A 21,741-nucleotide genomic window follows, 5' to 3' on the forward strand; every position below is an offset into this window, starting at 1 on the left:
CATTCATTGTCGTAATCCGGTGCTAGGGCTGAAAAAAACTTCCTTTTAACAGAGATAAGATAATGCAGGCTAACAGTTCTTTAGCTAAATAGGATTAATTAGCAGAAAGCTGCCTATTAGTTCACTGCTGACCTGTAAAACGTAATGAAGAACGAGGTCATTGGAAATAATAGCTCTATTTAGGAGCTTAGGTCAAACTCTAATCATAGAATATATCATTTAAAGATCACATTGATATAATAATGTCAAGGGGTAAGAAAATACTGTTTATTTCAGAGAGAGATAATCTTTAGGGTTTTCTCTAGACTCAATATTTTGTACTTTCCAGAACAAACAATTGCAACATCTAAGCCTTCAATATCTTTGAGCATTAGCCTTTGACATTCAAACGCATCAAGTTTTCCTATCCTTTCTCCACACCTTTGTTACATAAACTCTTTTTTCCCCTGGCCTCAAGACCTGACAGGCACTAGGAATTATAGGAATCATGCTTCCATTCTCACCAGTGTATTGGAGCCATCACTTCTCTGCATATATCTTGCATGATCAGCTTAACGTTGAATACAGTTCATTTAAGAAAGACCAGAAAAAAGAAAATCAACCAAATCAGATTTTCCACACACATTTCCAAAGCTTCCTGAAAGATTTTCTTTTGCCTCCAGCTACCATTTATTTTTCCACTTGTTTTCCTTTCATTTGTTTTCTACAGCAGGTTTTCTTAAATTGGTACAGCAGGATTTTTGTAGTACTAAAATGTACACATCTATGTGTCTATGCAGGACGTATCATATGGCTCTGCAATGTATCAGATGGATAAAACCATTAAGTGTGTGTATGTAGAAATACTTGTAGCTGGAGTACTAGTGACAGCTGCTGGTCAAGTGTTTTCTATTTACAGTTGTACACACAGAGGATGGTGTTGTCCATGTAAGCAGTGCAGAACCATTGTATTTATTTTGCACCTTTGAGCATGTCAAGGTTCCTCCCCCACTCTGAACTCTAGGGTACAGATGTGGGGACCTGCATGAAAAACCTCCTAAGCTTATCTTTACCAGCTTAGGTCAAAACTTCCCCAAGGTACAAAATATTACACCCGTTATCCTTGGAATGGCCGCTACCACCACCAAACTAATACTGGTTACTGGGGAAGAGCTGTTTGGACGCGTCTTTCCCCCCAAAATACTTCCCAAAACCTTGCACCCCACTTCCTGGACAAGGTTTGGTAAAAAGCCTCACCAATTTGCCTAGGTGACTACAGACCCAGACCCTTGGATCTTAAGAACAATGAACAATCCTCCCAACACTTGCACCCCCCCTTTCCTGGGAAATGTTGGATAAAAAGCCTCACCAATTTGCATAGGTGACCACAGACCCAAACCCTTGGATCTGAGAACAATGAAAAAGCATTCAGTTTTTACAAGAAGACTTTTAATAAAAAATAGAAGTAAATAGAAATAAAGAAATCCCCCCTGTAAAATCAGGATGGTAGATATCTTACAGGGTAATTAGATTCAAAAACATAGAGAACCCCTCTAGGCAAAACCTTAAGTTACAAAAAAGATACACAGACAGAAATAACAGGTTTCAGAGGAACAGCCGTGTTAGTCTGTATTCGCAAAAAGAAAAGGAGTACTTGTGGCACCTTAGAGACTAACCAATTTATTTGAGCATGAGCTTTCGTGAGCTACAGCTCACTTCATCAGATGTTTACCGTGGAAACTGCAGCAGACTTTATATACACACAGAAATCATGAAACAATACCTCCTCCCACCCCACTGTCCTGCTGGTAATAGCTTATCTAAAGTGATCAACAGGTGGGCCATTTCCAGCACAAATCCAGGTTTTCTCACCCTCCACCCCCCCACACAAATTCACTCTCCTGCTGGTGCTAGCCCATCCAAAGTGACAACTCTTTACATAATCAAGTCGGGCTATTTCCTGCATAGATCAAGGTTTTCTCACATCCCCCCCACCCCCATACACACACAAACTCACTCTCCTGCTGGTAATAGCTCATCTAAACTGACCATTCTCCAGGTTTAAATCCAAGTTAAACCAGAACATCTGGGGGGGGGGGGGGGTAGGAAAAAACAAGAGGAAACAGGCTACCTTGCATAATGACTTAGCCACTCCCAGTCTCTATTTAAGCCTAAATTAATAGTATCCAATTTGCAAATGAATTCCAATTCAGCAGTTTCTCGCTGGAGTCTGGATTTGAAGTTTTTTTGTTTTAAGATAGCGACCTTCATGTCTGTGATTGCGTGACCAGAGAGATTGAAGTGTTCTCCGACTGGTTTATGAATGTTATAATTCTTGACATCTGATTTGTGTCCATTTATTCTTTTACGTAGAGACTGTCCAGTTTGACCAATGTACATGGCAGAGGGGCATTGCTGGCACATGATGGCATATATCACATTGGTGGATGTGCAGGTGAACGAGCCTCTGATAGTGTGGCTGATGTTATTAGGCCTACAGGATCTCTGTCAAGCTTTCTTACAACTACAATACCCACCTGCAGAAGTAAAGAAACAGATTGATAGAGCCAGAAGAGTTCCCAGAAGTTACCTACTACAGGACAGGCCTAACAAAGAAAATAACAGAACGCCACTAGCCGTCACCTTCAGCCCCCAACTAAAACCCCTCCAACGCATTATTAAGGATCTACAACCTATCCTAAAGGATGACCCAACACTCTCACAAGTCTTGGGAGACAGGCCAGTCCTTGCCTACAGACAGCCCCGCAAACTGAAGCAAATACTCACCAACAACCACATACCACACAACAGAACCACTAACCCAGGAACTTATCCTTGCAACAAAGCCCGTTGCCAATTGTGCCCACATATCTATTCAGGGGACACCATCACAGGGCCTAATAACATCAGCCACACTATCAGAGGCTCGTTCACCTGCACATCCACCAATGTGATATATGCCATCATGTGCCAGCAATGCCCCTCTGCCATGTACATTGGTCAAACTGGACAGTCTCTACGTAAAAGAATAAATGGACACAAATCAGATGTCAAGAATTATAACATTCATAAACCAGTCGGAGAACACTTCAATCTCTCTGGTCACGCAATCACAGACATGAAGGTCGCTATCTTAAAACAAAAAAACTTCAAATCCAGACTCCAGCGAGAAACTGCTGAATTGGAATTCATTTGCAAATTGGATACTATTAATTTAGGCTTAAATAGAGACTGGGAGTGGCTAAGTCATTATGCAAGGTAGCCTGTTTCCTCTTGTTTTTTCCTACCCCCCCCCCCCCAGATGTTCTGGTTTAACTTGGATTTAAACCTGGAGAATGGTCAGTTTAGATGAGCTATTACCAGCAGGAGAGTGAGTTTGTGTGTGTATGGGGGTGGGGGGAATGTGAGAAAACCTTGATCTATGCAGGAAATAGCCCGACTTGATTATGTAAAGAGTTGTCACTTTGGATGGGCTAGCACCAGCAGGAGAGTGAATTTGTGTGGGGGGGTGGAGGGTGAGAAAACCTGGATTTGTGCTGGAAATGGCCCACCTGTTGATCACTTTAGATAAGCTATTACCAGCAGGACAGTGGGGTGGGAGGAGGTATTGTTTCATGATTTCTGTGTGTATATAAAGTCTGCTGCAGTTTCCACGGTAAACATCTGATGAAGTGAGCTGTAGCTCACGAAAGCTCATGCTCAAATAAATTGGTTAGTCTCTAAGGTGCCACAAGTACTCCTTTTCTTTTTACAGACAGAAATAGTTATTCTATTCAGCACAATTCTTTTCTCAGCCATTTAAAGAAATCATAATCTAACACATACCTAGCTAGATTACTTACTAAAAGTTCTAAGACTCCATTCCTGTTCTGTCCCTGGCAAGAGCAGCATACAGACAGACCCAGACCCTTTGTTCCTCTCCCTCCTCCCAGCTTTTGAAAGTATCTTGTCTCCTCATTGGTCATTTTGGTCAGGTGCCAGCGAGGTTACCTTTAGCTTCTTAACCCTTTACAGGTGAGAGGAGCTTTCCCCTGGCCAGGAGGGATTTCAAAGGGGTTTACCCTTCCCTTTATATTTATGACAGAGCACCTCACCAACATTTTGCCTACAAATCCATTTCTGTTATGGCTACCTCTAAAGTCTGAGCAGCTTAAAGGCAGCCATTTGGAAATGCCACCTCCCCTCCCCAACAAAAAGCAGCCACCACCAACCTGCCAGAGAAGTTATTCCTGCTTTCTCCCACAAGTCTCTGATTTCTTCCCCAAAATTATATCCCAGGGATCGGCAACCTTTGGCACACAGTCCATCAGGGTAAGCCCCCTGGTGGGCCAGGCCGGGCAGGTTTGTTTACCTGCCGCGTCCGCAGTTTCAGCCAATCGCAGCTCCCACTGGTGCCGGTTCACCGCTCCAGGCCAATGGGAGCTGTGGGAAGCAGTGCAGGCCAAGGGATCTGCTGGCTGCTGCTTCCCACAGCCCACATTGGCCTGGAGTGGCGAACAGCAGCCAGTGGAAGCCGCGATCAGCCGACCCTGCAGACGCGGCAGGTAAACAAACTGGCCCAGCCCACCAGGGGGCTTACCCTGGCAGCCTGCGTGCCAAAGGTTGCCGATCCCTGTTGTATCCCATTCTCTGCCTCTTCTCTTTTATAGTTAGGGGAATCAAGATCAAGCAATGCTTCCACTCATCTATCTGTTTCAGTGTAGCACAGGGAATGAGGCCAATTTTCAAATCGGTAGGTCCAAAGTCCTTTATAGGTCAGAAACCCTAAACCACACTCAGAGCTCAACAGGTGACCAGCACAGATTATGGAGTACTGGTGTCAAAGACTTCCATTGAGATATACCCATTACTAAATAGTTGGGAAATGATTGTATTTAAGCTGTGAATAGGCATCAGAACCTTTCATGTTGTTTTTATTTCCAGGGTAAATGGTTACTCCTATGTTATCCATTTGGAAACCATAGAATCATAGAATATCAGGGTTGGAAGGGACCTCAGGAGGTCATCTAGTCCAACCCCCTGCTCAAAGCAGGACCGATCCCCGACTAAATCATCCCAGCCAGGGCTTTGTCAAGCCTGACCTTAAAAACTTCTAGAGAAGGAGATTCCACCACCTCCCTAGGTAACCCATTCTAGTGTTTCACCACCCTCATAGTGAAAAAGTTTTTCCTAATATCCAACCTAAATCTCCCCCACTGCAACTTGAGACCATTACTCCTTGTTCTGTCATCTGCTACCACTGAGAACAGTCTAGAGCCATCCTATTTGGAACCCCCTTTCAGGTAGTTGAAAGCAGCTATCAAATCCCCCCTTATTCTTCTCTTCTGAATACTAAACATCCCCAGTTCCCTCAGCCTCTCCTCATAAGTCATGTGTTCCAGTCCCCTAATCATTTTTGTTGCCCTCCGCTGGACTCTTTCCAATTTTTCCACATCCTTCTTGTAGTATGGGGCCCAAAACTGGACACAGTACTCCAGATGAGGCCTCACCAATGTCGAATAGAGGGGAACAATCACGTCTCTCAATCTGCTGGCAATGCATTTATACATCCCAAAATGCCATTGGCCTTCTTGGCAACAAGGGCACACTGTTGACTCACTTCCAGCTTCTCGTCCACTGTCACCCCTAGGTCCTTTTCTGCAGAACTGCTGCCGAGCCATTCGGTCCCTAGTCTGTAGCGGTGCATTGGATTCTTCCGTCCTAAGTGCAGGACTCTGCACTTGTCCTTGTTGAACCTCATCAGATTTCTTTTGGCCCAATCCTCTAATTTGTCCAGGGCCCTCTGTATCCTATCCCTACCCCCAGCGTATCTACCACTCCCCCCAGTTTAGTGTCATCTGCAAACTTGCTGAGGGTACAATCCACACCATCCTCCAGATCATTTATGAAGATATTGAACAAAACCGGCCCCAGGACCGACCCCTGGGGCACTCCACTTGATACCGGCTGCCAACTAGACATGGAGCCATTGATCACTACCCGTTGAGCCCGACAATCTAGCCAGCTTTCTATCCACCTTATAGTCCATTCATCCAGCCCATACTTCTTTAACTTGCTGGCAAGAATACTGTGGGAGACCGTGTCAAAAGCTTTGCTAAAGTCAAGGAACAACACGTCCACTGCTTTCCCTTCATCCACAGAGCCAGTTATCTCATGCAAAGATTTTCCTCATGGTTTTAATTTTTATTATCCCTTCCATCTTCAAAGCCTTCTTGAAGCAACTGGCCAGATTCCCAACTTTGCTTGCTAAGGAACCCAGAACATATCTCCTATAATGGTCAAGGCGGTCATTCTGTTTTGGTATAACATACTCCCTCTCTTCAGAAGCTCTGCCCATTATGTCCCTATCTTTGCTACCTGCTGCCATTACACTTTACTGAGATCTATTTTCAAGCCCCAGTCACCTGAAATGATCTCAACTCTCCACTGCAAAAGAGCACAGAGCCAGTCCAACTGTGTTATTAAATATACAGGGCTAGATGCTCAGATGATGTAAGTTTGCACAGTCCCATTGAAATCTGCAGAACTATGCTGATTTAAACCAGGTAAGGACCTGTCTCTATGTGAATGACACACATCATGAATAATGAGTATAACTTACAAATTGAGACATTCTCCCTTGAACATACCTCTAGAAAACATCATCATCTTTGTTAAGGTTTTAGGGAGAACTAGTTGATCAAAATATATTTGGCAAAAAGGGTTTTAATGAAACTGAAAAATGTTTTTAACTTCTCAAATCCTTGGGACTTCTAACAACATTAATCAAAATAACCACAACTACAGGCAAACAGCCAACATGATGAATAGTTCCTCATAGACAGTTTTCATCTCATGGCTGGTATTGCTTTCATATATCAAAATTGTATGCATGTGTGGTGGGAAGAATGGATATATCTCTAAAACAGAACTCACATTTACTGGTATTCTCATTAGTTCAACATTTCCAAATGGGCAGATGATTCAGCAGCAGAAAAAAAAAATCTAACCTCTATCTGTTTTATAGGGAACTTTATCATGAGCAAAATATACTGTATTGGTAGAAAGGATTGTACATGGGAAAATATATTGTTGAGTTTTATTGAATTAATCCACCTTCTAAACTAATAGGGTAGGAACTAGCTTTCTGCACTTTTAAACGGATATCACTGAGTATTATAAAACCTAAAAATACACTTGATTTGGTTCCATAGAGAAGTTCTGACCTTCGAGAGTCTACCATTGTTTTGTTATTTCTGTAGCACTCTGAGGGTGAATGGCACTTCACTGGCAAATAACATTTAATTTTTTGTAATCTGTTGCTGCTGTGAGTCAAAACATTTTTTAAAAGCATGGTACCATTCACAATAAGTAAACAAATACACCTACGCTCTGACAAGAGATGGTGATAAGCACAATTTGAAAGCACAGTTTGTTTACTTTGAGTCTTGCGCTCAGTATTTCTACTGATTTATGAACAGTTGGGTTTGCAAAAATGAATGGCTTACCCTCCCACCCCACCTCCCCCCCAAAAATTACACTCTCTCTCTCTCTCTTTCTCCTGGGAATAGCAACGGACATGATGAGTGTATTACTACAGATTTGAGGATATAAACCAGCTAAATGCCTGAAACGTTATCATATGATGAGCTATTCAGTTGCCTATGTGAAATGAACTGGTGGTCTCATCTCAGTGCAGTGACTAGTGGAGAGGAGACCAGATTGCAGGGAAACAACATCACAGTTGTTACCTTGTTGGCAGTATCAGCAGAGAAGCCAAGGATTTAAGTGGCTTGGAAATTGAACTATCCTCTCACCCAGAAGGTGGTCCCCCCAGAGCAAGATTCATAGGGAAGCTGTGAGGGATGTCCCTGAAGTACTGCAGCATGGCAAGCTCTGGCTCTTTAAGAGCATGCATGGCCCAGCACTCCAGTTTTTGGTCTCCACGCCTTTAAGGCAAAGGCAAATCTGTCACTTGTTGGTAGCCCCACTCTACATCCTCCACAGACGGATCGGTTGCCTAGCCTCACATAATTCATTGGAGAGAAGTGGTGGAGGAAGAGTAGAAAGATTAAAATCCCAGAATCCTTAGTCTTAAAGGGGCCAAGACCCAGAAGCAGGAGAGCTGAGCTGCACCTATCCTTTAAGGGCCTGTCCTCCTTGTTTCTTGTGCTCTAATCTGCGGCCAGAAAGAGGTCTTCAGTTTCCCGTGTCCTCCAGCTGCCAACTTTCACAAGCAAACATGTATTTAAAATAAAATTATGAGGGAGTCCTCTCTTAGCAAGGAGCCAGTGTAGTCAGTTCCTATACCAATCCTTCTGCAGCTCCAAGGTAAGAGACTTGCCAGAGCAGGTGGATACATGGCTGGGGCACCGCTGGACTCCAGCAACCACCAGCTGGAGGATGTTCCATTGGGGCTTTAGCCAGCTGGGCATAGTAATTGAAACCTCAGGGCTACTCTAAATTATGCCAAGAGCCAAGCCAGCTCCTCGCCAACTCCAGGATCAGGGAGTTAGAAACAACTGAGGATTGAAGCCTTAGGGCCAGATTTTCAAAGATATTTAGGCACCTAAAGATAAAGATAGGTTTCGAGGGATTTTTAAATGTGCCTAAGTGAGTTTGAAGGCAACTAACTCCCATTGATTTCAACTGAAATCAATGAGAGTTCGGGCCTAACTGGTTAAGGCACATTTGGAAAGCCCACTAGGCAGCTAAATCCCTTTGGAAATCTATCCCTTGGATACACAAAGTCTCAGTTTTCAGGGCTGGATTGTGCTTTTAAGGCTGTGGCCTGCAAGGTGTGTGTGCAGAGGTAGGCTATTCAAGCAGGAGCTGGCAACCAGTATCATCCTTTAGGATGGTACAGCCTGGTACCCTCTCTTTGGTCTGCCAACTCTGGCTCGTGCAAAACAGAGCCGGTCCCACCTCCTCCTCTTAGGTTATTTGTCCCTCAGGGTGCGTAGAAGAAGCAGTCACTGCATTCCCCTGAGTGCAGAAATTGCACTTGTCCCTTTGCCCAGCACAGTGTATACAGAGTGCAAGGGGAGAATGCTCCCCTGTACCTCCTCCTAGCATCTAGAAACAAGCCAACAGGAAATAAATAGGTCACATCCTGAAGACTATGGGCAGGAAGAGATTATGGCTAAATTGGACCTCCTGAAGACGGAAACTTTTTAGGGTGGTTTGACTTCATACACAGTCACATACTGCAATTAAAGGGAATGCCCTTGTCCCTGTTTCAGAGTAACAGCCGTGTTAGTCTGTATTCGCAAAAAGAAAAGGAGTACTTGTGGCACCTTAGAGACTAACCAATTTATTTGAGCATAAGCTTTCGTGAGCTACTCACGCAAGCTTAAGGTGCCACAAGTACTCCTTTTCTTGTCCCTGTTGTTTCCACTGCAGCTCTCCCTCTCTCCTGGCTTTATTATTAATTATTATTATTATTATTACACAGGAGGCATTACGTTTGTGGGTTTGGTTGGCATTGGGTATTTTTCCATTTTGTTCTTCCCCCACTTTAACCTGTTCATCTCTTTGTCCTTGATTATTTATTGAACTCAGAAGCCGGGAACTAGCACTGTTTTCAAAGGTTATGGTACTTTGTGTGCTAAAGTAAAATCTTTTCAAACTTTGAACATCTGTCTACAAACATTGGAGGGCAGGGGAGGGGAAGGGAGTGTTAGCGTAACACAGGTTGTGTTCTAAACCTAGCTGTGCTCTTCTCTGGTCCTGAAGATCTTCATTTGATTTGATATGTTGGAGCTTCACCTCTTCAAAGACCTGATCCTGCATGGAAGTGCTCAGCACTGTGGAGAATTGGCTCCAAATTAGGAATGGATTGGGAGTCCTGCCATTGACATGAGTACAACGCAAAGTGTATTTCATACTTCACCATTGTGCACTTGGACTGTGAAAACTATTTCTCTCCATCCAGGTTAGCTTTGAAATTATCTGGGCCATATGCTACAGGTAAGTTACATGTTGGTAAACAGAAACTTTTAGAATAAAGCATCCAAACTGCTCTACTTTTCACACAAAAATAATTTTTAAAGCAACCCTTGTAATATTTGAAATTTAATGGAAGTTAGATAAAATCCCAGTATCAACTAGTTTAAAGTAAGGTCCAGATGTAAAGCAGAAGTCTACTCCCATCATTCCTTTAGAAACGGAACCTGCTTCCTAGTTATCCCATTGCCAGGCACCAAATGTTAAGTTGAATATCTTCCTCCATGAATGTTGCAAATAAAAATATGTTTCAAAACATGACTTTTTAAAACAGCTGTGTAACAAGCCATGCTGGGTGCTCACTGCTGTACTGGAGGCTCATATATCAACATGAATATTACCTTGTATCTCAGAAACTATTCTGGAAAACTAATTTGTAGAGATGAGCAAACCACATGAATCCTAGCAAAACTGCACATCTAACATTCAATAATCTTTTTTTTTTATTTGCTTGGGTTTTTAGAAGTACAAAGTGCAAAGAAATCATCTGGCATGAGGTATTAAACCCAAGGGAAAACTGAAGGACAGATCTGCTGTGTGCAGAAGCAACCGGAAGGTTTAATTCCTAGGTATTTGACTAAGAATAGTTGATTTAACCTCCAGGCCCTTTCATGGAGGCACTCCATATTCTGCTTCAGCAAAAAGATAGCAAATATTGGATGACTCTATTGAAAACATTTATTTTAGTGTAAGTCTTTCTTTTGAGTACAAATAAGTCATATGCCTCAGCCCCTGCCTCTCTCTCCTCCACACACACAGTTTGCAACTGTTGTAATATACAGGTGCTTTTCCAGTGCTGCAATTTAAGAGATTATTTCCCCAAAACCCAAGATATAATATGGCAAGTACATATATAGAATATTCTGTATTTGTATCTGTTCCTTGATATTTATGGACCTGATCCAAAATCCATCAATGGGAGACTTTCTGTTTACTTCAATGGGCTTCATATCAGGCCCTATCTATCTTTGTCTTTTTTAGTGTTGCCCCTTTCCCTCTGCGCTGCCAGTGTTGAATTCAAAGAGGAGGCCAGCTTGAAAACTGATGACTGTATATGGCCTGAAAATTACACATTAATGGTTCAGAATAAGTAACAGCTTGCTTTTTGTTTTTGTTTTTCTCCCAGTACTTAACTTGCTCCGTTTACTTGGATTAATTACTAGCTTGCTGGTGTTGCCCTATACTGGTCCGTTATGGTCATGAACAGAATTATTCTGTTGCATTGGAAATCATCAGTTAATGGCTTTTTGAACTAAAACACATCTCTCAATGAGCTCTGAAAAGGCTTATTGCTACTGATAAGTACAACCAGGTTTGGGCTATGTTGAATCAGTAATGGGGAAGACGGTATAGGGATTTTTCTGACCATATTTGTTCACTCCCTTGCTCTTCTATGACTTTCTTAGTAATTCTTCTATACTTTGTGTTCTGTCATACTGGTGAGGTCCACCCACTCTATCTACTATCTGTACTTTGAGGCCAGACAAATGTTAGCATTAGTGAGTGATGTATTTTTTTCCACCATGCATGCCATAAATAGTATGAAGACATACCTGTGTTCTTGGAACTGAACTTGTGTACTTGATGCTGCCATTTTGTAAGGGAAAAAATGAAAAAGAATCAGAACACAGAAAAGCAAATGGCCATTTCAATCTAATAGGTTTCAGAGTAGCAGCCATGTTAGTATGTATCCGCAAAAAGAACAGGAGTACTTGTGGCACCTTAGAGACTAACAAATTTATGAGACCATAAGTGGGCTACAGCTTACTTCATCGGATGCATAGAATGGAACATATAGTAAGAAGATATATATATACATACAGATAAGTTGGAAGTTGCCATACAAACTATGAGAGGCTAATTAGTTAAGATGAGCTATTATCAGCAGGAGAAAAGAACTTTTGTAGTGATAATCAGGATGGCCCATTTAGACAGATGACAAGAAGGTGTGAGGATACTTAACTTTAGGGAAATAGATTCAATATGTGTAATGACCCAGCCACTCCCAGTCTCTATTCAAACCCAAGTTAATGGTATCTGGTTTGCATATTAATTCAAGCTCAGCAGTTTCTCATTGGAATCTGTTTTTGAATCTTTTCTGTTGCAAAATTGCCACCCTTAAATCTTCTACTGAGTGGCCAGAGAGGTTGAAGTGTTCTCCTACCGGTTTTTGAATGTTATGATTCCTGATGTCAAATTTGTGTCCATTTATTCTTTTGCGTAGAGACTGTCCGGTTTGGCCAATATACACAGCAGAGGGGCATTGCTGGCACATGATGGCATATATCACATTGGTAGATGTGCAAGTGAACGAGCCCCTGATGGTGTGGCTAATGTGATTAGGTCCTATGATGGTGTCACTTGAATAAATATGTGGACAGAGTTGGCATCGGGCAATCTAGTAATTACCCTAACAATGTGAATGTGCATCTCTGGCTTTTTTTTTTCTCTGAACCAAGTCAGCCTTGGAAACAGCATCATCTCAACTGGAGTTTTTAGGTCAGTCTTTTAAAATAAATATCCCTTCACTTTCTGCACTAGAATAGACTAACCTGACTGTCAGTGTAGTGCACTCAGTCCTAAGGAGAATGGAGAGATTCTTGTTGCGTAAGTTATCCCTGACTCAGCTGGCTGACTCAGGAACAGCATGCTGAGTTGTGGAAAGTCAACTCCAGCTAACCCGTAGTGGAGGAGGGGTCACTTTAGCACAGGGCCTCTGAGATGTCATCTACAGGACAGCACTCGTGGCTGTGGGCACCAGATCTCCTGGTAAACTCATCTGGATTTTACCATCACAGTATCTTAATCTCCACATGCAATAGGGCAGAGCCAGCTATAGCCCTTTTTGGGGGGGTGGGGAGAGAAGCAAACCGTTATCCCCTTCCCGCCCTGAGCCAGTGAGATCTTTGTACACCCCATCAAAGTATAGACTACTCTGTCCTTGGCCACTCTGCTGAAACTTGGCAACAAGGGTAGCAATTGGCTCCACAAGAGATGATGATTTTAGGAATGATGGACATCAGTCCTCTATCAGTAAGAGGGAGGAGCTTTGCTTTTTGTTGCAGTCTTCTGAACACTTTCTCTGCAGGCAGAGTAGAGAAATGTAGATTGGATTTTTCCCCAAAATCTTAAATTTCAAAATAAATTTTACAAAAAAACCCCACACTTCTTTTAGAGCTTTCTGCAAAGTTCTTAAAGTTTCACAAAATCCCACTCTCCCATCTTCTTTCCCTAACAATGAATGTCTCTCCCCTTTCCACTGGATAACAATACAATGACAGACAGGTTTGTTCAGTAGAAGCCCTTTTTCTGAGCAAAAATGTAAACTCAAGCAGTTTTCACCACGAGAAAAAGGATTTGCTCCATTTCCAGTTCATTCCATTTATTAAGGCTGATGAGTCACAGCCAGCAATTTCATAATTCATGTCAGTACTGTAGGCATTTGTTGCAGTGCAAACAGCTTTTTTTCTTATTTTCTGGAAGGATTTTTTCCCCCCTGTCTGGAAATTGGTCACACAGATCTCCATGGGCTTTTCAGACTAAGTATTTTTGTTCACATGGATAAAGGACATATGTCAGAATCCTTTACAGTCACCACAAAATTCCTTTTCATTATGCTAAGGCCTTTCATTTGATGTTGTTTTTAAAAAGTTTACTGTGTCTTGACATCCTGCCTCACTACACCATACTGCATCCTTCTATTTTCTCTAATTTGCATATGGTGTGAGGGAAACTATATGTCTACAATCTGGAAGAGGTAACACATAAATCAAACTAGATGGCAAACAGAGACAGCCATAATGAAGGTTGTTGAATCATCTGTCTGCATTACACTGTTGTCTAAAAAGGAGCTTTGAAGCAGAAGTCAAATGGGTTTAGATTTTAACCAAAAATGATTAAATAATTTAAGAACTTTTCAATAGAAATGGAGCTTTTGGGTCAGCTATTGAAATTGCAACGTCTCTAACACAATGCCCAGCCAGATGTACTACATCACCACGTTTTCTTGATTTTTCTTGTTTAAAAAAATTTAAGTTTACATTTTAGAACAGCAGTTGCCTTTCGGGTAATGCATTTCTGGGCAATAGTGCACACTTCAGATGACCAAAGCCTTGTTTTATAATATGTCTAAGCTAAACTAAAATCATTCAAATGTGTTGTCTGTTGTGTATTTGCTTAATGTTGTGGATGATGCCTCAATTGATCAATCAATAACCAGTGCCTGCAGTGAGTTGGGCTTGGTCCCCAGAGCTTATAACTCTGTCAAACATCTCTTAGACACACACACACACACAATACTGACCTGGGTAGTCAGTAATCCATTCCATGATTGCAGAATCCAGGCCAGGATTTAGGCAAACTTCTCATTCATGAAGCTGTGTGGAGAAGGCTACTGTTCTCAGACCTGATGAAATTCACTCCTGTGAAGAAGGCCAAGATGCTACACAGAGGGTGTGTATGTTCAGCAGCTTCGATAAAGACTCCCATTGCAACCGAGTCCTCTCTCTTCACCACTACAAGGGACACAGTCTCTGCTTTAAAGGATATTTATTTTGTTTTTGAAAAAAATCTTCTAAAGCAGTTGAGCCCAGTTTCTAAAACAGAGCTGTTCTAAAATGATTGAATGACATATTGAGACGGGTCTAAGCCACAAAGCTGGGATCAAGACCCAATTCTCCCCAAAGCTCTGGGGTTCTTTGACCCAGGATTTTGGGGTGGACCTCCCCTATTAAGAAACTGATTCAATGCAAAACGTTTAGACTATGAATCCACACAATTGCTACTTTAAGAGAATGATTAGGTCGCATGGTTAAGCAGTTAAAGTTACCTGTACTGCCTTAACTTTGCCTCTTTCCGCTACTGTGTGGTCTTGAATTATATGGTTGCAATTGTTTCTCAAGTAATACAGTATCAGTCCATTTCTTCCCCTGCAACTTTATCTTCTGATTCAGTCCTTTGGCCACTTTACTGAAACTGCCCACCAGGTTGCCAGTTAATGTCAACAGCAGTGATAGTTTTGTTGCCTTTCTAGTTACAACTACTCTGAAATCAAGCCCCACCCCCAGGCCACCAACCAGCCATCTGATAGTAAAAACATGCAGTCATTAAGGCTCTGGACTTGAATTGAAAAGCTGTGTAAAACTTTGCCAGTAGCCTGTACCATCCATTCTCTCTCTTTGTTTTCTTATAGTATACGAGCTTCCCATGAAATTGGAGCCAGCATAGAAATTTGGGAAAGATTGGAGGTTAAGTCCCTCCAGAGTTTAGGAGGGCAGATGTTTGCCATTCTGGAGACAGATTATTTAACCCTGGTGGGTTCTGGAAGCTGACTGGATATTCATTAAAGAATTTGGTAAAATATGAGTTAAGCCTCATTCACTTGTGAGGAAGGTAAATATTTCTATCCCCAGATTACAGTGGAGGGAACTAAAGCACAGAAAAATCAAGGGCTAGATTTTTAAAAGGTATTTAAATGCCTAAAGAGATAGGCACCTAACAATATTTTCAAAAGCACACAGGTGCCTAACTCACATTGAGTGCAATGGAAAATCTTATGCACCTGTCTGTATTTTAAGACATTTAAATACTTTTAAAGATATGTCCATAAGTCTGTAGCACCCCGTCATGTGCCCTAACCACAGAACTGCCCCTCCTCCTTCACTTCCTCCAGTATTCTTTCACTGTAGATCACAAAACCAATACATATACTGGCCTTGCCGAAGCAGAGTGAGGACAGATTACAGAATTGAAAGATAGATAGTGCCACATCCCAGATGCTGGGGTAGGATTTTTTAGGAGCAGCATTCTTGGTAAACGTTTGGTACCAGTTTACTTTTACCCAGTACCACTAGATCAGGTAGCTCCTGTTACATTTCTTTACAGGAAAGGAAAAATATTAAGGCTACATATATTTGCACAGCAGAAACTTATTAAACAACCATCTATCTAAAAACATTAATATTTGCCTTTTTGTATAATTACTCTAGTACTAAACTGTTTTGAAAAAAAAATTATTGGCACAAGAATAAGTGGCTGTACTTGCAACACAGATAATAACGACCCTGTTCTTCAAATCAGAGAAACTCCCATATTTTGCTTTTTAATATTATTGCATGACCACCAAATAAGGAAGCATTCATGCTTTGACAATGTTATGATTCACTCTTTATTCGCTTTCACTAGACCTAACAATCTATCCTATACAGAATAATTCTTTCTTTTCTTTATGCAACATTTTATGCTAATGTTTGGGGGAAAATCCACGTTTTCTTTCTTAGCCTTGTAATTGAATTTTAAAATATTGAAATAAATACTATACATTTATAAATAAATACTGAGACTTTGCTCTGGGTGCTAAATGTATAGCTGTAGCCACAGTATGACCAGAATTTCAGAGGCAAAAAGTAGGACACCTACTTTTGCTTGGTTGGATTCCAAGATTGACACTACACTAGAGCATGAACAAAGCCAAGTAATATGGAAAGGGTAAAAAAACACTGTAGGTTTAGGCATTTCTTTGCTCCAAGAACAGCCTGTTTAGTCTAGTGATGCAGAGTAAATTGAAAAGTTAAACAAAACCAGAGTCATTCCCAGATCTACATCTAACTAATTAGCAATGTCCTTCAACCCTTATTCATGTGACGAAGCCACATTCACTTGAGTAGTCCCATTAACTTCAAAGGGAGTCCTAAAATCCCATTGATAGGGCCCTACCAAATTTAAGGTACATTTTGGTAAATTTCACGGTGATAGCATTTAAAAAATCTTAAATTTCACAGTGTTGTAACCGTGGGGGTCCCAACCCCAAAAGTTGGTCACCGGAGCAGTCGCAAGGCTATTGTAGGGGAGTGGCAATATTGCCACCCTTACTTCTGTACACCGTTCAGAGCTGGGTGGCCGGAGGGTGGCAGCTGCTGGCCAAGAACCCAGCTCTGAAAGCAGTGCTGATGCCAGCAGTATCAGAGAAGTAAGGGTGGCAATACCATACCATGCCACCCTTGTTTCTGCACTGCTGATGGTGGCGGTGCTGCCTTCTGGGCTAGCCTGGCCAGCAGCAACCGCTTTTCAGCCGCCCAGCTCTGCAGGCAGCACAGAACTAAGGGTGGCCATACCGCCACCCCCCACCCCCCAATTACATGGGGGAAACCAGACTTCACAGTCTGTGATGCATTTTTCAAGGCTGTGGATTTGGTAGCGCCCAACCCATTGATGTCAATTGGCTTTAGAACACGCCATAAAGGTTTACAGGATTGGGACCCAAATCATTAATATTAGGCTCATTTTACATGTCAGGAACACAGAGAGATTAAGCAGCTTGCTTGCAAGACCTCTAATGGAGTAGATAACAACAGTCTTTGTGATGGAGACATGGTTTTACTCCTGCTTCTCTCACACATCTTATCCACTATATATTATGAAATAAGAGTAATGTGTTTGAATTGATTCAAGCCTTACTTAGCAAATGCTGTGCTAACTCAGCGATGCTCATTGATTTTGGTTCATAGGGGATCATAATCCTATATTGTATTTAGGATTTGGACAAACCCAGAAGTTCAGGCATAAATCCCAATTTTCATCTGAGTCCTCAGGTTTACCTAGAAACAAGGTTAAGATTTAGTCAAAAGGCTGATGAATTTTTCAGCAAACCTGGGCTACATTTTGAATGTGTAACAAAATCATGAGATTTCTGCATGGTTTCAGAAGGACAGTCACACATTGGCACAATATTTAACATACAACAAACATAACTGAGGTAAAATAAACCTTCCTTTTAATAAATTACAGCAGCGATACTGTCCAGCAACTTCATGGAAGCCATATCCTCCTTGTTTTCGACTAAATGAACAGGTTAGCTTGGAAGTCTGCAGAATTTATTTAAATGATGTATTTTCTTCTCTCCTGCATTTTTCAAAGCACTGCCCATGTGACTCGCATTAATGTTAGTCAGAGTTGTCTGGCATAGCAGTTTGAAAGTTCCCCTTTGCCTTTGTGTTTTCTCTCCTCCAGCTTGTTTGACTTGTTGTCCTATTGTTTTCCTCTCAATATCCCAACTGATTTTAATTAAGAGTTTTTAGACTCCCATGACTGCCAAGTTTAACAAACAAAACAAGACTAAAAGCTAATTTCCTCAACAGGCACATTCCCCTCTCAATAACCAACTTTCAGGACAATCCATTGTAAAAGCACTACAATAACAATAGTGTTTGAAACGGAAATCTTGACACTTGGTATTTTTCTGTGTATCATTACTATAATTTATACATCTATTTACTATTAATTTTAGTCTTAACTCTTATTTCTACAATGGTCAGACAACTTCCATACAAATGAAAGGCAACTATCAGCTATTTATTTGTGGTTTAGTCTTAAAATCCTTTTTCAGTTAACACTCCCTTTTGACATCAGTGAGAGTTTTGCTGAGCAAGGCCTACATAGCTGAGTGCCATGGTCTAATGTAAGTACACCGCTATTTACTCCTTGAAGGCAAATTATGGTCATTATATGTAAAACTACAATTTACATGGCAATATACTCTGAATTGTTGTATGTGGTAATAAATAGGACTACCTCAAAATCTGTTGATCATAGAATATATTTAAATCCATAGCAGACAGCTTATGTTAAAATGTGATATTCTTGAGCGAAAGGGGTTTTAAGGATTAAACCTATTATGCTGTACTAGAGAAATTATAGAACAGTGGGGTAAATTGTATATGGGGGAGAAAGACCTAATATCACTATAGGACCTAATATCACTATAGGACCTGTGATGCTCCCAAGAGGCAGCATTTGAAAGCAACACCTCTTAAGGTTCAGAAGTTCAGTTTGGATCAGTACCCTGAAGTTCAGATGCTTCGTGTGTATGCAAAATTGGGCTGGCAATCTTGTGACATTCAGGATACCTCCTGCTTCCACAAAAGTTAGAAAATACCACACAATCAGCTTTTTGGTAACATGCAGCACGGCCACCTTCACTATCCTTAAGAGAGTAGTGCAGCTCATAATAGGGGAAGGACAGGTTACATATCTAAAAATTATTTTCTTTGCAGGAGTGACTGACATTGCATAGTTGGGGACAGGGAATCAAGATAATTGGATAAAAATATTCAGTCTTATTAAAATCTGACTTTCAGGAAAGGAACAACCCATTTTGACTCTGGTTTGCTTTCTTTGTTTTGGAACGGCTATGCAATTAAAATATGCAAATTAGGTGCAGTCCCTGGGATTCCTGGCAAGTGGGTAATCATTTCAATGAAGTTTGCCCTTTATGCCACCCACATTATAAATGTTCAGTTTGCAGCCAAAGGTTATTTGAGAAGGCTTGGTAAATCTAGAAAAGTTAGTCTGAGAAATCCACGAAGTGGCTTAGCAGTACCATGCTTTCAGGCTCTCTGTGAGGTTCCTGAATCAGCCCCTGTTTATGGGGAACTTTTGTCAGGTGACACATAGTCTGAGAATTGATCGCATGCAGCAGCTCATAGATTTGTGTCAGCAGTAGGATAAAACTTGTTTTATTATTTGTTTGCCATTGATAAATAATGAATACTGAGAGTGTAAGGCAACAACACTTCTCTGGAATAGCACAATACAAACTGGGTCATGCTGAAGGGCATCCTGCAGCTCCAGGATATGTTGATCCATTTCAGTGTTCTCTCTCTTAGAAGTGTTAAGCTGGCTATTGGCAGACCAGCCAAATACAGAAAGTGTGCCTGCCACAGAAACGGGCTAGAGAAAATATGACAGGTATCTGAAAATCACTGACGGCCTCTTCTCATGTGCATTTCCAGAGCAGCTCTGGAGAGATCCTGGGGTATGAAAGCACAAAGCAGGAGCTTCTTTCTATTTTGGCATCATGTAATTTTGTCTGGTTTCACTTTCCACTTCCCAGTTTGCTTGTGGGCATGCCAAAAGAATCAGTGTGGTCACTGACAGAGTGCTCATTCAGTACACTCACTGGTCTATGCAAATACATGATTGGCGCTCGGATATTGTGATTTGCTTATGCTCTCTTTCAGCCCACTGAGCTCTGCTCTCATATTGTCACAACTGTTCATTAGACACAAGCTAGTACCACCACTTATATCAATAACCAGAACCCTAGTAGCTTTTCAGGACTCAGTGTAAGGTCTTCTTAATTAGATCAGTTAATCCCTGACATTTTATCTTCCCTTTCTGAACAACACTTCCTTTCTTAGTTTCTCTTTTCCTTAGCCTTTTTGACCAGCTGGTTACTTGACCCAATTTTGTTTAAATATTGATTTTAATGGTTTACATTGACCAGCACCCTAGCGGCCTATGATGTGGATTATATAACATTAAAAAAGTTTTACGAGCATGATAAGGAACCTTTGATTTCTGAGCATCAAACAAGTGCATCTTGCTGTGTCTGCGCTAAGGGTTTTCCAGACAATTTATAGATAAAGAGATTAAGATATATTCACAATATGTTCCTATAGGAGATTCATTTTAATGAAGTGGTTCTCAAACTTTTGTACTGGTGACCCCTTTCACACAGCAAGCCTCTGAATGCGACCCCCCCATAAATTAAAAACATTCTTTTTTATATTTAACACTATTATAAATGCTATAGGTGAAGTGGGGGTTGGGGTGGAAACTGAAACCTTATGACCCCCAGTTAGAGAACCCCTGTTTTTATGGGAATTACCCTGTGAAAGGCAGAATATTCCCTATGCAATTTACATGGTGATACTGCCATGAATTATTTTTTCCCTGTATAACTTTGTAACCGGACGCATGCCCCATCATTCAGTGGGGAAAGTAGAAAATACGGGTATAAAAGACACTGGAGCATTCCAGTGCTTTCTAACACTTTACTAGAGAGAATGAACTTACAGTACCCAGCCAGACAGTCTCTGGGAAGTTATGCAGCTACCACAGGGTCTCCAGAGGAGCCCTGATTGTAGTGTCCAATTTTGTTTACTCATTGCAGGTGGGTAGAACAGCCCAGCTAGGATAGAAAGAAAAATCAGAAAGAGGCTGGCAGTTTTGGTGAGAAAGACATGCTTAGAGAGTAGGTACCAGTTTGTTCAGAATCTACAGGACTATAAAAACCAGCTAGATGCAGATTAAAGACATGAGGTGATGGCAGTTGAGAAGGAGTTTTTGCACTCAAGGCCCGTAAGTGCCAAGAACCTAACAACAAAGGACTCACTTCCTGGGAGCCTGCTGCAGGTTGCCTAGTTTAGTACTTACATGTTAAATATTTGAGGGCTTTTCCCATTTCTGTGTATTTGTTACATTGTTTTGTCTTGGTGCAACAATAAACCAGCAAAGTTTGTGAAATGATTGGCTGAACTCCCAAGACCCGCATCATTAACACACACTGGTGACTGAATGTTCTCCTACTAGTAAGAAGTATCCTGGTAGGTCTAGTCCAGGCATCTTTCTCAAACCCAATGTGCAGCCGCAACACAGAGCAGAATGATTCTGGGCTGTGATTACATACGGTCTGAATTTGGCAGAAGTGACTAGTGATTTTGGGTGCCCAACTGAGATACCTGATTTTTAAAGGTCAGTTGCTCAGCCCTTTCTAAAAATCAAACCCCTATAAAGTGTCTCAAATTGGACACCCAAACTCACTTGTCACTTTTGAACATTTAGGCTACACAGCACACGCAGACATACGTACACAAAGGTGGCATGCCTGGGGAACCTCCAAGTGCAAGTATGGAAATATATCTGACAAAATTACTTGAGACCCTCTCAAAGAAAACAACCATACTATGCATGATGTAAGTGACTTGAATCAGAATTAAA

Source organism: Caretta caretta, chromosome 3 (genome assembly GCF_965140235.1).
Source record: "Caretta caretta isolate rCarCar2 chromosome 3, rCarCar1.hap1, whole genome shotgun sequence".
Lineage (NCBI taxonomy): Eukaryota > Metazoa > Chordata > Testudines > Cheloniidae > Caretta > Caretta caretta.